Genomic DNA, 19,951 nt, shown 5'->3' with positions numbered 1-19,951 from the left:
CCTTAAGGAGATAAGAAGTGTTTAGCTGTAGCTACACAAGTAGCTTTTTTTAAAGTTGTTCTTAGGGTATACACTAAAATAGACATGAAATTCTGACCAAAAATGACTTATGCTTGCTGTATCCACAGGAAAAAAGCCAAGAGGTGGAGGGGAATTGAGTGTATATAAACTGTTTACATGTTTTTTTCAAGTATAGCACTACTCCAAAAAAGTTATTTTAAACATTATGACTACATCCTTCCATATTTCTAATGTCTTTGAAAGGAAGTTACATTATTATAGGTTATTAAAAGAAGTGACTATGAATAATTTAAGTCACGTTTCCACAGTTAAATTTACAGAGTTAAAGGTTAGCAGACAGTATAAACCCACAATGTACTGGAACTTTCTGGTGGGTCAGAATCATTCTTCCCTAAAAATGGTTTACAATATGTCTGTTGTTGGTAGTGAATATTCCTTCAACATAATTCCAATCTAATTCAGATATGCTGAGTTTAGTGGGAGAAAACTATCAATAATTAGTTTCTGATTTACAAATGAAAATAAAAACACATTAAAAGAATAGAAGATATTGAGTTTTTCATGAATGAAAATTTATTTCAGCAGCTTCCCTGGTAGTGCAGTGGTTAAGAATCCGCCTGCCAATGCAGGGGACACGGGTTCGAGCCCTGGTCCAGGAAGATCCCACATGCCACAGAGCAACTAAGCCTGTGCACCACAACTACTGAGCCTGCACTCCAGAGCCTGAGAGCCACAACTACTGAGCCTGCGTGCCACAGCTACTGAAGCCTGCGTGCCTAGAGCCCGTGCCCTGCAACAAGAGAAGCCACTGCAATGAGAAGCCCGCACACCGCGATGAAGAGTAGCCTCTGCTCACCACAACTAGAGAAAGCCTGTGTGCAGCAATGAAGACCCAATGCAGACAAAAATAAACAAAATTAAAAAATTAATTAAAATAAAAACTACTAAATTAAAAAATATAAAAGAGGTGCTGAATCCCAGGCACTTTCTATAGGCCTGAAGCTAGGTTGATGCAGATTTTTAACAGTATGACCTTTTGAAAATAAAAATATAGGTTACATACCTGAATAATCACACAAGGTGATTCTTACATACTCTAGAGTTTGAGAATTGCTCTCCACATTATTTTATTATTTCAAATATTTTTTATTTAGAATAAGTTAAATTAAATAGACATTTCCCAAAATACTTGTCATTTTGGAGTGTTAGCCAAATAACTTTTATTTGCTAAATGGTTTACAAACATTTCAAGCAATCAAAAAAACAGCCATATAAATAATACTATATTCCAATATTATATGGAGGAACAACTAATGCTCAGAGAGCCACTTCCGTAGAAAGTGGAAAAGAGGGAACTGAAACCTTGCTTTCAGGACCTGAGTGCATTTTTATCCATACATCTAGCACAATCTTTGCCATTAATGAACCGTTCTACTTAATGGAAAGATGAAGTGACTTGTCAAATTCCACACAAATTCCTCATAGCAGAGCAGACACTAGACCATGTTACCTAACCCTGATGCTAGTGTTTGTGTTTTCACAACTTGAAAAGAAGAGGGTACAGCACAATTTTGTGACCAAAGAAACTGTTATCGTTGCATCTGAATTCTAAGAATGACTTGGTTTAACTTTTAAAGTCCAATAGTATTTAGAGACAGGTCTGTTTCAGAGTGAAATATATATAATCAGACAGAGAAGAGGTCAGCAGAGAGGCTAAAACACAAAAATTAAGTCCCTCAGTTTAACAGGGCTTTATTCATCTATCTCAGTGTCTATCTTTTTTTTATTATTTATTGGGAAGAAAATCACTTCATATATGGACATTCAGTTGGTAAATAGTTTGGAAATTTTTCTGCCCGAGGTGCCATGCTAGGAACTTACATGGGATTCCAATTCAAAGCAAAGATCCTACTGCAAATGAATGATGAGATCTTGTGAGTCAAACAGCTCCATGTTATAACCTGTACTTCTTTATGAAACTCACGAGGAAAAACATTATTGTAAGTCTCAGGAGCCTTTTCATGTACTTGCTTTCTATTCTGTATTCTCAGTCTCTGAGTTTTTCAAATAAAGAGGGTTTTTTTTGTAACCAGTCCGTGGGGTAGAGTATTTTCTTAGTAAATTTTGTCAAAGGCCTAGACAGATAAGTTGCTACCTAAGGTTGTCCTTCTCGTACAATGATTCTTAGCTGGGGATGTATATTAGAATCACCTGGTTAACATTAAAAATAGTGATACTTTCACCTGACTCCACCAGAATTCTGATTAACTCTATTTGATTAATCAGGACATGTGCCTAGCATTGCTTTTTTGGTTTTTTGTTTGTCTGTTTGTTTATTTTTTTTATTTTTTATTTTTTTTCTTTTTGCGGTATGCGGGCCTCTCACTGTTGTGGCCTCTCCCGTTGCGGAGCACAGGCTCCGTATGCGCAGGCCCAGCGGCCATGGCTCACGGGCCCAGCCGCTCCGCGGCATATGGGATCCTCCCAGACCGGGGCACGAACCCGTATCCCCTGCATCGGCAGGCGGACTCTTAACCACTGCGCCACCAGGGAGGCCCTGTTTGTTTATTTTTAATCTTCATTTGGTTCTATTTCTTGATTATCCTGGTGTCACTTTAGGAGATATTCCTATAAGGACATCAAATTCAAGATATTACAAGATACAAGCAAATAGGGAACTACTGCTAGGAGACATACCCCTGGTGGTAAATATACTCAAAGTGACATTTTAATTTAAAATATAACTTCCGTATAAGATGTGGAAGTATTTTAATATCTTTCTTTCTCTCCTCCTGCTCTTCTCCTTCTCCACCATGAGGTACTGTTAGCTTTCAGGGAGAACTTACTAGCCTGGGTGACTACAAAGTATAAAGACAAATGCCATGGGTCATTCTTGATACTTAAGTATTTATGAATGACTGAGGATTCTAAAAGGAATGAGGAAAGGGGACATATATTAAATTCAAAAGAACTGAGCATAAGCCTGGGGCCTAAGAGTAGACAGAGCTGGATGGATGACTTTTGCCTCGCAAACATGATGTCAGACCGATAAGGACATACAGGGATGGCTTTCTGAATAGCTTTGGGGATTGGCAGTAACCCAATTTTGTTAGAGCAAAGCAAATTTCAAGATTACAACTAAGCATAGCCACTATCCATATGTCTCATTCTCACTGAAAGATGTCTAGCCCAGACATGAAAGGACACTGGGGTTGCCTGAAACATATAGGGTCCCTCACTCTATTCCTCCATGCAAGGCTATTCTAAAGCAATTGAAAAGAACAAAATAATGCCATTTGCAGCAACATGAATGGACCTAGAGACTGTCATAATCAGTGAAGTACGTCAGACAAAGAAAGACAAATATCATATGATATTGCTTATAGGTGGAATCTTTAAAGAAAGGGTACAAAGGAACTTATTTACAAAACAGAGTCACAGATGTAGAAAACAAACTTATGGTTACCAGGGGGTAAGGTGAGGGAGGGATAAACTGGGAGATTGGGATTGATACATACACACTACTATATATAAAATACATAACTAATAAGAACCTATTGTATAGCACAGGGAACTCTACTCAATACTCTGTAATGGCCTAGATGGGAAGAGAATCTAAAAGAGTGCATATATGCATACGTATAACCGATTCACTTTGCTGTACACCTGAAACTAGCATAACATTGTAAATCAACTAGACTCCAATCAAAATTTTTTTAAAAACTAGAAAAAGAAATAAAGCATTAGCAGACATACTCCTCCATGACCAATCTGTGACAGAGGTCCACGTGATAGTCCTTTCTAAGAGAATCAACCTATTGTAATGATTTCCAACTCCTGCCCCATAAATCCTTGACCAGCCCATTCTTCTGCCCCTCTCAAAGTTTGCTTACTAAAAATTTGGCACAATTTCTCCTACAGATACCACTAAACCTGGGCCCGTTTCTCTCTCAGTAGTTGAGAAAAATGACTTTCTTTCACCCAGCCTTCTCTGGAGCCTTGTAGCAAGACTCCTTTGGGTAAGTTATATAACCTTGGTATGTCCCATTTTCCTCAGTTTCAAATGGAGCTGATAAAAGGAAAAGTTAGTTAATATAGCACATTACAGTTACAAAACATTTGTCATGTGTTTTAGCTCCTATTATTTTCAACCACTTTTTTTTTCATGTGGGCGTTTTTGTTTGTGCACATTGCAGATGAGTTTATTAATTCTCAGAGAAGTCCAGTCAATTTTTTAGCTAGTATACTGTAGAATCAAGATCAAATCATAGTCTTTTCATTGCAGATACAGTGCTCTATTTCTACAACTGAAATACAACCCTTGCTCACATAGAAGAAAGGAAGATGCTTTCTATTTTCACTCATCTCAGGTGGGTCAAGAGGTATGTCATAGAACCTAACAGACTGCTGCCAGTACTTCATTTTAAAGAAAAGATAATAAAAAGAAGTAGCACCTGCCAAGTTCCCTCTAAAGATCCCAATGTAAACAAGGTGATCTCCTAGTAGACTGTTTTTAATGAGTTCAAAGAGTTATGCAAAATAGTCAGATTTACATTCTTCATTAGCATCTCTCACACCAAGTCCAGATCTAGAGACAGGTTTAAGAAGAGCGAAAGAATTTCCCAGAGGTGAATCCTAAGATGTAAATTGTAGGCAAAGACTACAAAATGTGAACAGATTGAACAAACAGATTGACTCTCAAGGACAAAGCCTGAATTTATATATTCTTCCAGGTTCATAGGACTATGGTTTTATAAAACTAAGTTAACTAAGTCTTAATTTTCTGCAAGTATTTTCATGTCATATCTTACTCATTTAGAGGGGATAAAAAGATTTTTAACACTTTAATCACTGCCGTGAAGTACCATAAACATGTTAATCCCTGATCTACTGGCCTTTGCCAAGGACTTAAATTTCTAAATACCTACCTCAACAGACCCTTAAAACGTACATATGAAGGCAAGTCAGGGATTGAAAAATAACTCTGACAGCATGGTGAATTGGCTTATAAGTAATTTAAAAGCTCAATTTTACTTCCTAAATTGTCTTGGAAATGAGAATTTTTAACTCAGTGCATTTGAAAATGTTTGATTTCATATTTTCTTTTCAGCTTAGGAAACTTTATTGAGCATAATAAAAACAGGTATAATACTTTATATTCGAGAGGGAAAATTATTATTTTTTCATATTTTTGTCCTTTGAATTACAGAAGTAATGCCACGAGGCCTAAAGGGAGTCAAAGAGACCTGTTAGAATTTCTAATGTACAGTGAATGGCTACCCCTGCTTCTATTCTAGTACCCCACACCCTCAATATTAATCTGTACTGTTAATCATATACATATATACACACACACATATATGTGTATACACACCACACACACACATATCCTTTCTTGCTTGCAAAATTGATCTGAAGTTAAAAAAGAAAAGATATTCATTCTAAGATATTTCCCAAGACAGTAGAGCAAGTTACAGGCAATGAAAGAGGTAATGAAGTCAACCGTCTAAAGGAACTCTGGCTTTGTTACTTCACAGATTACAGATCATAGTCAAATTACTTAATATCTCTGTCCCTCAATTAACTCATTGATAAAATAAGGTCACGTTTGTATTAGAATTTTAAAAGATATTATATAGAACACATTGTCTGTAGAGCTTAGAGCATTATAAGAACTCAATAAAGACTGGATGTGCATAGTTATTATTATTGACCAACATTGCTACTTTTTAAAAATACTCTAGCAATTGAGAGAATTATAGGCTAATAATGTGATTACTAAGTGACTCAATTCATAGATCATAGATAATCAGGACAACCAATTCTCCCAGTTTACTGGGAGCTAAGGAACTAAGTTCCTGAGACTCAGGACTTTCAATGCTAAAACTGTTGGTGTTAGAATTCCCAGACAAACCAGGAGGTGGACCCTATGTAAAATAGGAAAAAGGTAGCAGGGTGGAGGGAAGCACAGGAGATAAAAATCATTTAGTCGCTGTTGTCTTTCAACCATTATTAATGTGGTCTGAACTAGAAATAACATCACCATCAGCTTCCTCTCTAGCCCCCAAGAGCAATCACTCTTATTAAGCCAGACGTTTCCTCAAGAGACTGTTGACTTCAAGACTTAAGACTGCTTCAACTTCAGGTTTTTACTTGTTTGGGGCTTACTATTCTAGAATGTAAATAACGTATAAATACTACTGAATAGTTTTTCTTAAGTAAGTAGGGAATTTCAGGAGAGAAATGGAAACTTTAACCAAGGAGCAAATGGGAATTCCAAAAATGAAAAAAAGCTACTGGAAAGGAAAACTTAACTATGAGCTTAAGAGCAGATTGGAGATGGTAGAAGAAAATCAGTGAATGTAAAGACAGATTGACAAAAAGAATTCAACCTCTAAAATGAGATACTAAAGACTAAAATAAAATAAATAGAAATTCAGGAAACTGTGGGACAACATGAAATAAAATAACAAACACTTAGCAAAACTAATCAAGAAAAGAAAGAAAACACAAATTATGAATATGAGGAATGGACAAGAAAACAAACTTTATTACAAGGTCTACAGTAATAAGGGAAGAAATGCTCCTTTCTTTACATTGTTCTCATTGGAATACCCATACATCTATCTACAATAAAGGTACTTCTTAATTTGGTAATCATTTATTTTGATTATAAAAATCAATAATAGCTGCTGCATATATCTTTCAAAATTATTTATGACTTCTTTGTCTTAATTTACTTGCTGACCCTTATACATTAAATGAGTAAGTTTCTTTTTTATATACTCCTTTCACAATTATTTCATAATTAGCTGAAATAATTTTAACCAATTCACCTGCTAATTTTGGGAAGATTCTAAACTATTTTATATGGCTCTACTGTTTCATATAATTCCACTATCCTCATGGCTCCTTAGCCAGTTTTCTTAACAAAAAACCAACAAGGTCTGGGATACTTTAAAGTTCTGTTTCTTACTGTCCATCTCCCTAGTATAATTATGAAGATGGATATCACTACTAGCAGCATTTTTATTTCTTAAAAGAAATAGATGCATTTGCATTCAAAATAATTCAAATTCCACATACATTCAAGTTCATAGATATATACTTTGTAAGGTAAAATTATCAAATAAAGCATTCTATAACATAAATGTAATTCTCATATTAGAAAGCTAGCATATAACATCTGCATGGAATCTTTGCCATTAAAAGAAAACTGACTAAACTCATTAAAGAAAGCAAGTTCCCTTTATGTTATTACATAAAGGGAAGGCTTACAGGTTTAACATAACATTTTCAGGTTCCACTTGTGCCAGGTGTTTGCAAAAATACTACTGGCTTCACTAGCTGCCAGTGTGTCATTCCCCCTCCAAATTTTGTTGATTTGTTAGTATACACATAGATTTTCAAAGTAGTTTTCCTGTTCTTTCCCCTGTGTATAATTTCCTTGATATAAAATTACCACACCCATGGCTATAAAAAAAACGTTTAAACAGAGAAAGTTTTGGTATGTTGGAAACTGGGATCCATCATTCACTGACATTCCACCAAGAGGCTATATTTAAACCTTTACGTGTCTTGCCTTATCAGAAGAGCAGTTTGGCATTTGGTATTTGGAGATAGCTATAAAGCTGCACCATCTGTACCACTCTGTTTCAAGAGGGGCATCAGTTTTTATCCTTGTTAGATCCTGCAGGAATACTCTGCTAAAACTCAGCACATACATGACTCAGTTATAATTCAGTCATCTAACTGTGGCCAAGGGTATACATGGCAGACAGAAGCACTTGTGTTCATATACTTGGTAAAAAAGACAACTGTTGCCTGATATTCAATCACAGAGGCATGAAGTTTCTAAGTCACATTGACTGATAAAATATCTGGTTATGGTGGTGTCTCAAAATTTACTTTGGCAGTTTGCCTCTAAGGAAATATTCCAGACTCGATCTGACAATAAAAGCATTTTTGTTCATTGATGAATTTCATTTGGGAAGGCAAAATGTAAAGCTACCTATCACATTTGCTATGTATTGAAATTAGAGGTCCAAATATACTTCATAGATTGACTTCTTTTCCTTTAAAAATAAATTTAAAGAAAAATATTTCTTGGGACTTTCCTGGTGGCACAGTGGTTGAGAATCCACATGCCAATTCAGGGGACATAGGTTCGAGCCCTGGTCCGGGAAGATCCCACATGCCGTTGAGCAACTAAGCCCATGCGCCACAACAACTGAGACTGTGTGCTAGAGCACACAAGCCACAACTACTGGAACCCAAGTGCCAGAACTACTGAAGCCTGCACGCCTAGAGCCTGTGCTCCGCAACAACAGAAGCCAGCACAATGAGAAGCCCACGCAGAGAAAGGAAGCGTGGCCCCCGCTCGCCACAACTAAAGAAAACCTGTGTGCAGCAATGAAGACCCAATGCAGCCAAAAAAAAAATAAATATATTTCTTTAACAATAATTACTAAAGTGGAATCTTAAAAAAAATGATACAGGGCTTCCCCAGTGGCGCAGCGGTTGAGTCCTCCTGTCGATGCAGGGGACACGGGTTCGTGCCCCAGTCTGGGAGGATCCCACATGCTGCGGAGAGGCTGGGCCCGTGAGCCATGGCCGCTGAGTCTGCGCGTCCGGAGCCTGTGCTCCGCAACGGGAGAGGCCACAACAGTGAGAAGCCCACGTACCGCAAAAAAAAAAAAAAAAAAAAAAAAAACAAATGAAGTTACTTTCAAAATAGAAATAGACTCACAGACATAGAAAACAAACGTATGGTTACCAAAGCGGGGTGGGGAGAGGGATAAATTAGGACTTTGGGATTAAAATATACATACTACTATATATAAAATAGATAAGCAACAAGTACCTACTGTATAGCACAGGGAACTATACTCAATATCTTGTAATAAAATATAATGGAAGAGAATGTAAATAAAGAATATATATATATGTGTCTGAATCACTTTGCTGTATACCTGAAACTAACACACATTGTAAATCAATTATATTTCAATAAGAATTTTTAAAAAATAAACAATAAAAATAATTACTAAAGTTAAAAAAATAAGCACTTGGTGGGTCAGAGCATTAGATAAGACTAGAGAGCTATAAGTAAGAAAGAAAATAGTGCATCTGAGGAAAAAACATAAAGGTGGGGAGGGTCTACAAATAAATGAAAAAAGAATGATACCAACTGACCTTTACTTCCTTTGAACATATAAAAATAATAAATGAGCTGAAACAGCATGTGAAATTCAAATGTTTCATTAGTAAGCCACTCTTTCATGGCTGTGACAGCTGTTAAACAGTGGAATGGGTGACTGGGTAAAACAGATTTTCATTCTCTAGATGGGTAGACGTGAGATGTTGCATGAAGAGAAAAACCATCTCTCAATGGCCTATCCAAATTTAAAAGGCCTTAGCTTTGAGAATTCCTTTGAGATAAAATTATAAGTAACTAAAACTATTTTTATTACTTGACAACTTTGGATGCTCTAATGATTCCTAGAGGAGTTTGGATAGCCTAAGTTTGAAAAGAACTGAACTTGGGGTTTGGCGTTAAAATCTACTTAATATTACTTGACAGTAAAGTTTAACTTCATTAGCCTCCTCCAGTCTTTTTCCACGTCAAAAAAAAGTATATATATATTATTCATGTATAATAACTATTATAACATATATATTGTATATATAAGACCATATACATCATAGAATTGAGAACATTAAATTTAAAATCCACATAAAATAATTGGCACAATCCCTGTGTTATTATTAAGAAGATAAAACCATGCATGTGAAATGGCATGAAGAGATGCCAGAAACCAAAATTCCGTTATCCTTCTGGTGTAATTTACTCTTCATCGTGACGTAATGTGTAAACTTGTTTAGAGAAGAATACAACTGCACATGCAATTTCTTTTAATTTACTTTAGAAGATTTCTTCTAGAAGCCTAATACATTCTAGGATGCGACAAACACAGAACAGACAGAGTCGCATATGATATGGATACTAAGGATACTTTCAGAGAAGCCAGTGGTGCCCAGGGGAGAGGAATTGAGGTTAGCAAACCACTGACCTCATTCATCACATTCCGACAACTGCCTAAACAAAGTGTCTGCTTCTCTCTCTAAAAGCCGCTGCTTTATGTGTAAATGTGCCAGGTGCATGGACACGATTTCTAGACATCAGTATGTCTTTTTTTTTTTTGCGGTACGCGGGCCTCTCACTGTTGTGGCCTCTCCCGTTGCGGAGCACAGGCTCCGGACGTGCAGGCTCAGCGGCCATGGCTCACGGGCTCAGCCGCTCCGCGGCATGTGCGGTCCTCCCAGACTGGGGCACGAACCCATGTCCCCTGCATCGGCAGGCGGACTCTCAACCACTGCGCCACCAGGGAAGCCCCCAGTATGTCTTCTTGAATCAGTATTCCAGCATTTCCCCCTAAGTACTTGAATATTATGAGTTGCATATAAAGAAACATAAATGTTATACTTTTAAAACTAGGCTATTCTAATCCAAATTTAAATAACTTAACAACTCCAAGTAAAATAATTCCCTCTGGCAGATGTATTTTTATATGGAGTTAAATAAGTATTCTCGTGCATACACAAAACGTGATATTCAAAGTCTTAGCAAATGTCTCCTGAAACAAACAAAAATATCCATATTGTTGAACATTTATTTATTGCCAACATACTGGACTCAGACATAGGATAGAAAACCCTCTTCTTCTTTGGAAATAGACGGTTTAAGTGCTTAAAGGGGGAAGGGCAATCAACCAGTCCTAGAAGTTTAAACCTAGTTTCTACTATAGAAATTGATGGAAGCAATAAAGGATCCACCTTCTCTCTATGAAGTTCTGTCAAGGATAGAAGAAGAGAGAGTTGCAAACTCAAAAGCCACCGGTCCTCCTTCTACTCTAGAGAAATCAAATTCTCCACAAGTGTGTTAATAAACATCACTGTAACGACCTAGATGGGTGGGATGGGGGGGGAGGTCCAAGAGGGAGAGGCTATAGGTACACATATAGCTGATTCGCTTCATTGTACAGCAGAAACTAACAAAACATTGTAAAGCAATTAAACTCCAATAAAAAATTAATTAATTAATTAACATACCCTAATATATTGGCTGAGTTTAGGGGCAGGCTCTTGTTCTGTTATTTGAATTCAGTAATGATTGTAAAGTTATGATGCATGCTGCCAGGGGGCAGAGGGCAGGTGACAGGGAAAGAGGTGAGACAAATCTGTTGTGGAGACTAGCCTGGGATCATTGTTGAGCTCTATGCATTAACGTGACATTGTACACACTGCTATATTTAAAATAGATAACCAACAAGGACCTACTGTGTAGCACAAGAAACTCTGCTCAATACTCTGTAATAACCTAAAACAGAAAATAATTTGAGAAAGAATAGATACATGTGTATGTATAACTGAGTCACTTTGCTTTACACCTGAAACTAACACAACATTGTTAATCAGCTATACTCCAATATAAGACAAAAACAAGCAAAAAACAAAAACCCCATGACATTGTAAAAGAGATCAGCTGAACACTGAAACCTTGCAAAGAAATTCACCACTATTCAATAAGCATGGATTAGAACTAAGACAGGAAAATATATTATGGTGTTTCTATAAAATCTTTCAATTAGACAAACAGGAAGAGGTGAGATGTATTTTTAATTTGTTTCTTGTGAAGTTATTAGAAAAAGTCAACTCTAACAGATTTAAAATGTCTGAGATCAATAAGGACTTTTATATTGTTTTCCTTTTCTTAAACTGGAGTTTTAATGGTGGTTATGGGCGTTGTCTTGTTTTTCCTCCATTAAGTTTAAATTTATCATTTAGCCCAGTAACTCTCAACCTGACTGCACACTGCAATCACCTGGAGGGGCATTTAGAGGATGCTGATGTCCAGGCCCCATGCCGAGGGATTCTGATTTAATTGGTCTCGAATGTAGTATGACCATTGGTGTCTGTTAATGGCTCCCCAGGAGATTCTAATGTGCCAGGTTTGAGAACCATTGATTTAGCCCTTAGTTTGCAGGACTGTGAAGTGATGTGTCTGCCTGAACAGGTGGAGCAAGGTACCACTCAGAGAAACTGGAGACCCAGGCTCCCTCCTTGCTTCCATATGCAATACCTGATTTGGATGGCATCTCTTTGGGAAGGAGCTGTGTGTCTGTGGTTGTACAAATTACGTTAAAGGAATTCTGAATTAGGGTCTGAGTCATTTGCCTCTTTCTGGTGGCTTAACCTGTGTAATATAAGTTAGAAGAAATTTGCAGCCAGAATTTACACGTTGTGAAGAAAGCCAGTTTGTAGCAAAGGAGAAAAGTGACATTTGAGTCCCTAGTTGTGGTTGTCCCCAAGGCCTACCTATACCGCTCAACTTCCTGAAGCTTAGCTGTTTCTTGAACCAGACCAGCTCCTTTTCTTTTCAATAAATTCTCTGGTTTTGTTTGAAGAAAAAGAAAAGATTCCACAGAGCAAAATTTTCAGAACCTGCAAAGCATGTCTTTATTTCCTAAAATAACTCAATGAAAAAAAAACGTAAGGCAACACTACTGATAGTTTTTAAAACATGCAGGTATTTTCAATTTGTTTTTCAAATAAAACAGTTAGAATACGTTTCTGCATTTTCAGTACCTTATCTGAATGTCCTGGAGCCATATTTAACCAAAAAGAAACATGCAGCCTTCACTTAAAGGTGGTTCCTGAGTGACCTTCCCTGAGTGTGCACATGCATATTTAAATGGAGGGACTGAGGAAACCTCTAGTATTTGTGAACTTCTTTGGTTTTTCACATAAACTTAACACTTCTCTATGAATGCACATTTTCAAGGAAGTCCTAAAGCAGAAACATCTGCTAACCTGCAATTATGAGTGCTGACAGTATATCATCCGAGTACACAGAAGCAGGTTCAAAAAATGTGATTTGGTGGGAAATGATGACAGGCCTAACTAAGAACAGAATGTAATCATCCAAAGGTACACTCATGCATCTTTAATGTATTCAGGTATTTGGACTGAACTTAAGATACTAAAGATGCCTATTAACCCTAAACAATTATTGAATTGACTAGGAATGTTTAAAAAACAAACGCATATGTGGCCTTTTATCTGAGTAGGCAGTGGCTACTGATAGCCTTGAAAAATGGATTTGATCAAAGACTTCTGCTTCCAAAAATTATGGTCAGAATTTTGCTATGTATATATATAGCACTTGACATTATTTTTTTCCTACCAGAAAACTGAATTCCTTCTATGTTTTTTATCTGTCTTCCCAGTGTGTCAAAAAGTATGTGTGGGGCTCCCCTGGTGTCGCAGTGGTTGAGAGTCCGCCTGCCGATGCAGGGGACACGGGTTCGTGCCCCGGTCCGGGAAGATCCCACATGACGCAGAGCAGCTGGGCCCGTGAGCCATGGCCACTGAGCCTGTGCGTCTGGAGCCTGTGCTCCGCAACGGGAGAGGCCACAACAGTGAGAGGCCCGCGTACAGCAAAAAAAAGGTATGTGTGTGTGTGTTCACAGCTCTAAGGATTTTTTTCATTTTTTTTCATTTCGTTTCATTCATTTGGAGAGCATGATTATAGCGAAGGTTCATTCTAAGGCTGGGCTGTAACAGAATGCAATTTGACACAACTAATTGACTACTATTTCCTAAGAAGTCTATAACACATTTGCGTGAAACCCAGTTCTTTTCTAGAGTAAAGAGCCTGATGGTAAGGGTCTTAATTTTGAAAACCCAATTATGTAGATTCATATATAACATTTCTCACATTGCTTTCTCAATATCTACTTGGGAAAATAAAACAGTATTTACAAGTTTTGGGCTACAAAATTACCTTACATCAATTCAGATTCCTTAGATCACCTCCCAAATAAAGATTTAGTATAGAGAATTTGAAGTGCAGCAGAAAGAGATTTGGAATCCAATTATTTGGTAACTCAACCCTTGAGGATTATGAAAAATAGGAATTTTGCATCAAATATATTTATTTCCTTTTTCTTTTTCTAAGACAATAATTTCAGTGCAATATCTATTCCTGAAGGCTTCATTATTTTATTTAAAGGAAGATAACATTATGCAATTGTTAAAATATGGGTATCTATTCACCAGAACTATATGTAGATACTGAATCACATAATGTACTATGAAATAAAGTTACAAAAGATCTTGGATATTTAAAATATTGCATTTTAACCACATGACAGGAGTTGTTTCCCTTTTCTTCCTATAATAATAGATTTCTGGTCTACATAAACATAGCTGTCCAGGATTCTTTAATTGAAACTGACAGCTGCCCTTAACTATATACATATGGGGTACTTCATCTGCATTCCAGAATAATTCTGAATTTCTCAAGGAAGAAAGCTAAAGAGAAATTTCATAAAACTTAATAGAAGCTAAATCGGCCTAAGAGTCTTAGCATTGTCATAAACAGCAGAGAATCCAAATCTCACTGTTCATTTGTAGATTTTTTCACTACTTCTGAAAAGACAATTTATAGTTTGTGTATACCCATCCAAATGAAAAAACACCAGGAGTTGTGTTTTTACAATGTAAGCTAAAACTCGTTTAAATACTACCCTTCACAACAAAGTGAAGGAAAACAGTTGGACAAAATAATTTTAAAAATATACAACTGGGCTTCCCTGGTGGCGCAGTGGTTGAGAGTCCGCCTGCCGATGCAGGGGACACGGGTTCATGCCCCGGTCCGGGAAGACCCCACATGCCGCGGAGTGGCTGCACCCGTGAGCCATGGCCACTGGGCCTGTGCGTCCGGAGCCTGTGCTCCGCAATGGGAGAGGCCACACAGTGAGAGGCCCGCGTACCGCAACAAACAAACAAACAAACAATCAAAAAAAAAACATTAAATCATATGAAATCATTGACATTCTATGACTTTTGACCCACAAAGATAGTAGATTCATATGATTCAACTTAATATTATTTGATTAAGCGATTGAAAGAGATGACTAAAAGCCACTCATTACCTATTGATCTTACTGTAAGGCTCCTTTGAAAATTTTGAAAGGAAATATAAAGATGCTAAGAGTCAACAACAAGATCAGTTATAGAATATATTTTGCCATTTACAGAAACAAAGCCTTAATGTACTGCACTTTTCATCACTGAACAGATTCAAAAGAGGCTGGACAACCATCACAGGGCAAAAGGAAGTTTGGCATTAGATACATGATATCACTACATAACTTTTAGGTACCTTCCAATCATGTGATCCTGCATTCGGGGGTATAATAACTATACTACCTTGGTGTATGTTACAAAGTTAACATGTGGAGTACTTATTTAATGAACTTTGATGCTCAAACTAGAGCAAATGGGATACTGACCTGGTCTAACATAAAATACCATGGTCAGAGGCTAATGCCTTGATCTTATTTGCTAGACTGTAGTAGCAAAAACACTTTTATCCGTCTATGGAATACTGCCTATGCAGTTCACAGCTGTCAGTATCGTATCATCAGTGTGGACACCATTAAGTATCTGTGCCTCATTTTAAAGATAATAAAGTGTCAGCTAAATGAGGCCAAAGATAATCACAGATGATCACAACGCATCACTTCCACTCTGGGATGTACTGCTAAGATCATGCTATAAGCTCAGTAAAGAAAATTATTCCTTATTTCCTGTGTGAATATATTTAATAATGTCATCACTTCATTCTCATAGGTTGGTAACTTCAACATTCAAAAGTTGATTCCTTTTTCTCTTCAGTAATTTTCTTTCAACAAGATACGTGAGAAGCCTTATGCCTCTATCATATGATTGAAAGAAGAAAAAATATCCAGTGAGCAGGAGTTCTTATTATGGGGGAGGTGACAGGCTGCAGGGCACACAGGTGGATCGACTGGACTTGGAATGTATGACGGGCACCTCTGCCATTTGAACAGAAGAAAAGGAGAGAAGCAAGAGTGTAGATAAGGGCAACTCATGTATCTTTTCCTTTATCATGTCTTCACTGAACCACTTTCCAGATAGGTGCCAACATCCTGCAGCCCGTTTGGGAAGGAGTCTTTCCTCGCAGTCTCTGCCAAGGTAAGAGTTCCATGGTTAGGCAGCAAGACATTTGCTTTCAAATCCCTGGATGGTGGTGACTGCACCAAGGAATGGGTATCTGATCCACAGACGCCAGTCGATGGGCTGCCCACTCAGGGTGGTGACCAGCTGGCCCACTAGATTGTCTCTCAAGACTTTGAACAAGGAAAGATAGAGAGCCATGTTGCTGGTCCTGAGAGCAGAAATTGACATGCGAGCAAGAAAAAAACAATGAGTGAACTGAAATTGCAAATAAGCTAAAGTTTGAATAAGCAAAAGACTTGTGATTTGAAGTAAACAATTTGCAGTGACAGTAATGGAAGAATCACAGATTGAAAGAACTTTAGTATTCATGATGGGGAGGACCCAATGAACCCCCTTAACTCAGAGCAAAATGAGATGATCCAGACCCCAGAAGAATCGGAGCCTCGTCCACATCCTAAATTGTATCCAGTCCCAGCAGGCCTCAGGCTATCCCTGAGTCCCCAATAATAACCTTCCCCAGCTAAGTTCCCCATCTCCTTCTCATGAATAACCATTGCTCCTTCTGTTTTCTTGAAATTTCTCACAAAACTCACCACTTTCTACCTTGTACCATAGACATTTCAACACTTGTCTTAAATCCCTTCCAGACATCAACCTCAATGAAGACACAACTAAGGGCAGCCTATCCTTGCCCACAAGAGGTGCAGAATAAATATTCATGGAAGAAACATCCATTTAATAAAGAAGTATTTATAATCACATTTATTCACATAAGAATATTTTTCAACCTTAAAGAAATAAATGCTTGAATGACATATAAAATATAACTTTTCATATATTGGGGCACATAACCCAGTTTTTTTCACTCCAACACATGGTACTTAAAGATAGTTCAGCTTTTTAAATGTAGATGGATAGTCAAAGAAATTCCAAGGCCATATCTTGATAACCCCATTAATGTCATAGAGAATCTATGAGTCAGTGGGTCTCTAGGGTAACTGAATACTTTTTAATGGGGGTCTCACATACACTTATGTTGACATGGTATTAGCCTTGTGTTGTACCATAAATGCTATGATAGGAAGGAAGATTTCACTATTACTTTGTTTTTCAAGCACAAGTTTTGTTTGCTGTTATTTTTTTTTTCACATCATGATAATAGGTAACCAAAAAGCCTCATTATTTCCTCACTCTCTCAACTTCATGATACAGGATGCTAGGGATACAACCTCCTGGCACTTCTATCTAAAATTATAATCTGTTCCATCTAAAATTATAATGATAACAAGTTTCTTACAAGTTATAGGGCCTAATTAATATTTTAATGAATCACTCAACAAGAAAATATCATCATTATCATTCATTATGGGGGGGGGATGAAAATAAACTTAAAAGACTACCAGATTCAAACAAGAATTTAAGTTTGATAGCCCAATAAGGAAAAATCAGAGGGGAAAAACACATATGGTTAATAAAACGTGCAGGAATTACTTTCCCATCTGCATTCTTTTAGCTTTTTCTCATCCCAAACTGTTGATGACATCATTATGGAACAGATTTCTGGCAATGGATGACATTAAGCACAAATTTGCCAAGAAAAACTGACTAAAGTACATTGTTGGCCAGTTTACAAACAATCCACAGCGTTCACTCTTCCAATGTGGAAATTGTCTTCAGTTTATACTTATTAATGAAGAAACAGAATATAAACTAAAAACATAGTTTGGGATTACCTTTTCAACAACTTTTACTAAATCCAAGCACATTACCTCAGGTCATTAATCAATTTGATTAATGATCTTCAGTAAATTCACAAGCCATTTTATTCGGTCATATCATTTGACATGACAAGAGGAATATCTCTATAGTTCACCATTTGGCTCTCTTTTTATCCCTGAATTCTATACTACTAATAGAGGAAGCTGCCCCTCAAAAACTGGTTTTTGTGCTTATAAATTTGCAGACTCTTTTAAAACTAAAAATGATGTTTAAATGTCTAAAGGGAATGCCATTCCAACGGAAATGATTTCCGTCATATACTAGAGCGCCTTCCCTTCTGTAACTGTGTGTATTTGAGGATGGTGGGGACCAGATTAGTCCTTTGTAGTATTTTTTTTTCTTTTAAATGGCTAGCAGATGTGTGCTTAGTGTGATGATAAAAAAATGTCATGTGGGACTTCCCTGGTGGCACAGTGGTTAAGAATCCGTCTGCCAATGTAGGGGACACTGGTTCAAGCCCTGGTCCGGGAAGATCCCACATGCCGCAGAGCAACTAAGCCCGTGCGTCACAACTACTGGGCCTGCGCTCTAGAGCCCGCGAGCCACAACTACTAAGCCCGCGAGCTGCAACTACTGAAGCCCGTGCACCTAGAGCCTGTGCTCTGCAGCAAGAGAAGCCACCGCAACGAGAAGCCCGCACACCACAACGAAGAGTAGCCCCTGATCGCCGCAACTAGAGAAAGCCCGCGCGCAGCAAGAAAGACCCAATGAAGCCAAAAATAAATAAATAAATAGAAAAAAAACCCTGTCATGTTAGACTCTGAAGAATAGAAAGATACACCTCTTGCTATCATTTATCCAAGGCCTATTCAAAATAAAACAGACCATTCTTTACTTCCCAGCAACTAATTATAAGTCCAGAAGTGATCTGAATTGAGCAATAAATGATGTTTCCTACACTCTAAACACATACCCATGAAGAGCATATTATTTTCCCTGGAAAGGGAAGGGTGACAGGCAGTAAATGGGGACATTCTAAAACAAGGCAGAGCAAGATGGGATCTGAGCCATATGACCAATGAGCCTTCCTTGTTCCTTGTTGGGCAGGCCTGGCGTCCAAGTGTTAACAGAGAAATGATCACTTCTTGGGTTATTAAAAAAGACAAAAATCTTCTCCAAGGTTGTCTCCCCTTTGCCAAGAGCACAGAGATTTTGTATCAGTTTAGGAATAATGGTTCTTATTTCTTCTCTCTTAGCTGGAAGGAATTTTGGTACATAACCAACTATGTAACCTTTGGTTCAGATGCACCTACTGTGTTTCTAACAGAAATTTTAAAAATCATTTTTTATGCGTTCATGTCCATTTAAAAGATTGGTCCTCTACAAAATACCCAGCAAAAGAACACAGTAGAATCTCACCATATTTTAACTTGGAACTGATCATGAAACATTAAGGTCAGAATATTTTCAGAAAAAGCCTCTGAGCCATTTCTGAAGTGAGACTTTTTCCTTTGGGCCCGGCCCAGGGGCCGGCTTCTGAGCTCCCACTCCCCTGCCCCCAACACCCCTCCCCCCACATTCTTACCCCCTCTCTCCACCCCGACGTCCCTTGTACATTTCCATTTCTTGTTCTTCCCTCCAACCTTTCTATAACCCCACTATTGCGCCCTTTGCTTTTGTTCTATTGCTTTGAAATGTTCTCAAGTGAAATCTGTGGCATGCTGAAAGAATTTTGGCTGTGTGTTTAATAAGAGGATTCACTGAATAGGACTGCATTTGACTAAGTTCCACCAAACTACTTCATTGGGGGAAAGAATGCAGGAAAGAAATGTCCACTTCTGGGCCACGAGTTATTTATTAATTTGTTTGCTCCTGATTACAAAAGTATTGATACTACGTGATCACAATACAGAAAAACAAAAACAAAACCTGAGTCACCCATAATCTCACCACAGCGATGGTTAATCATTGTTCCTATTTCAATATATTTCATTCCTTTTAATTTCTCTGCCTACCCAAAGAGTCTTAAAAAAGTATCCTGTAATCCTACTGTTTACACAAATTATAATCTGCTTATTTATTTTAATAAAATGCAATGAACATTTTCCTATTCCATGAACTGTCCTTAAAGCATAAACTTTGCTCTTTGGATGCATAGCTA

The 19,951-nt window shown here is 37.5% G+C and overlaps 1 protein-coding gene across 1 annotated transcript in view; it reads right to left on the bottom strand.

The window, feature by feature from the left end:
- GPC6 (glypican 6) overlaps window positions 1–19,951 on the bottom strand; it is a 1,080,358-nt gene that overhangs the window by 689,734 nt on the left and 370,673 nt on the right. The gene's annotated exons all lie outside the window — the stretch shown is intronic.

Source organism: Mesoplodon densirostris, chromosome 17 (assembly GCF_025265405.1).
Source record: "Mesoplodon densirostris isolate mMesDen1 chromosome 17, mMesDen1 primary haplotype, whole genome shotgun sequence".
Classification (NCBI taxonomy): domain Eukaryota; kingdom Metazoa; phylum Chordata; class Mammalia; order Artiodactyla; family Ziphiidae; genus Mesoplodon; species Mesoplodon densirostris.
This window is presented reverse-complemented; position numbering and strand designations above follow the sequence as displayed.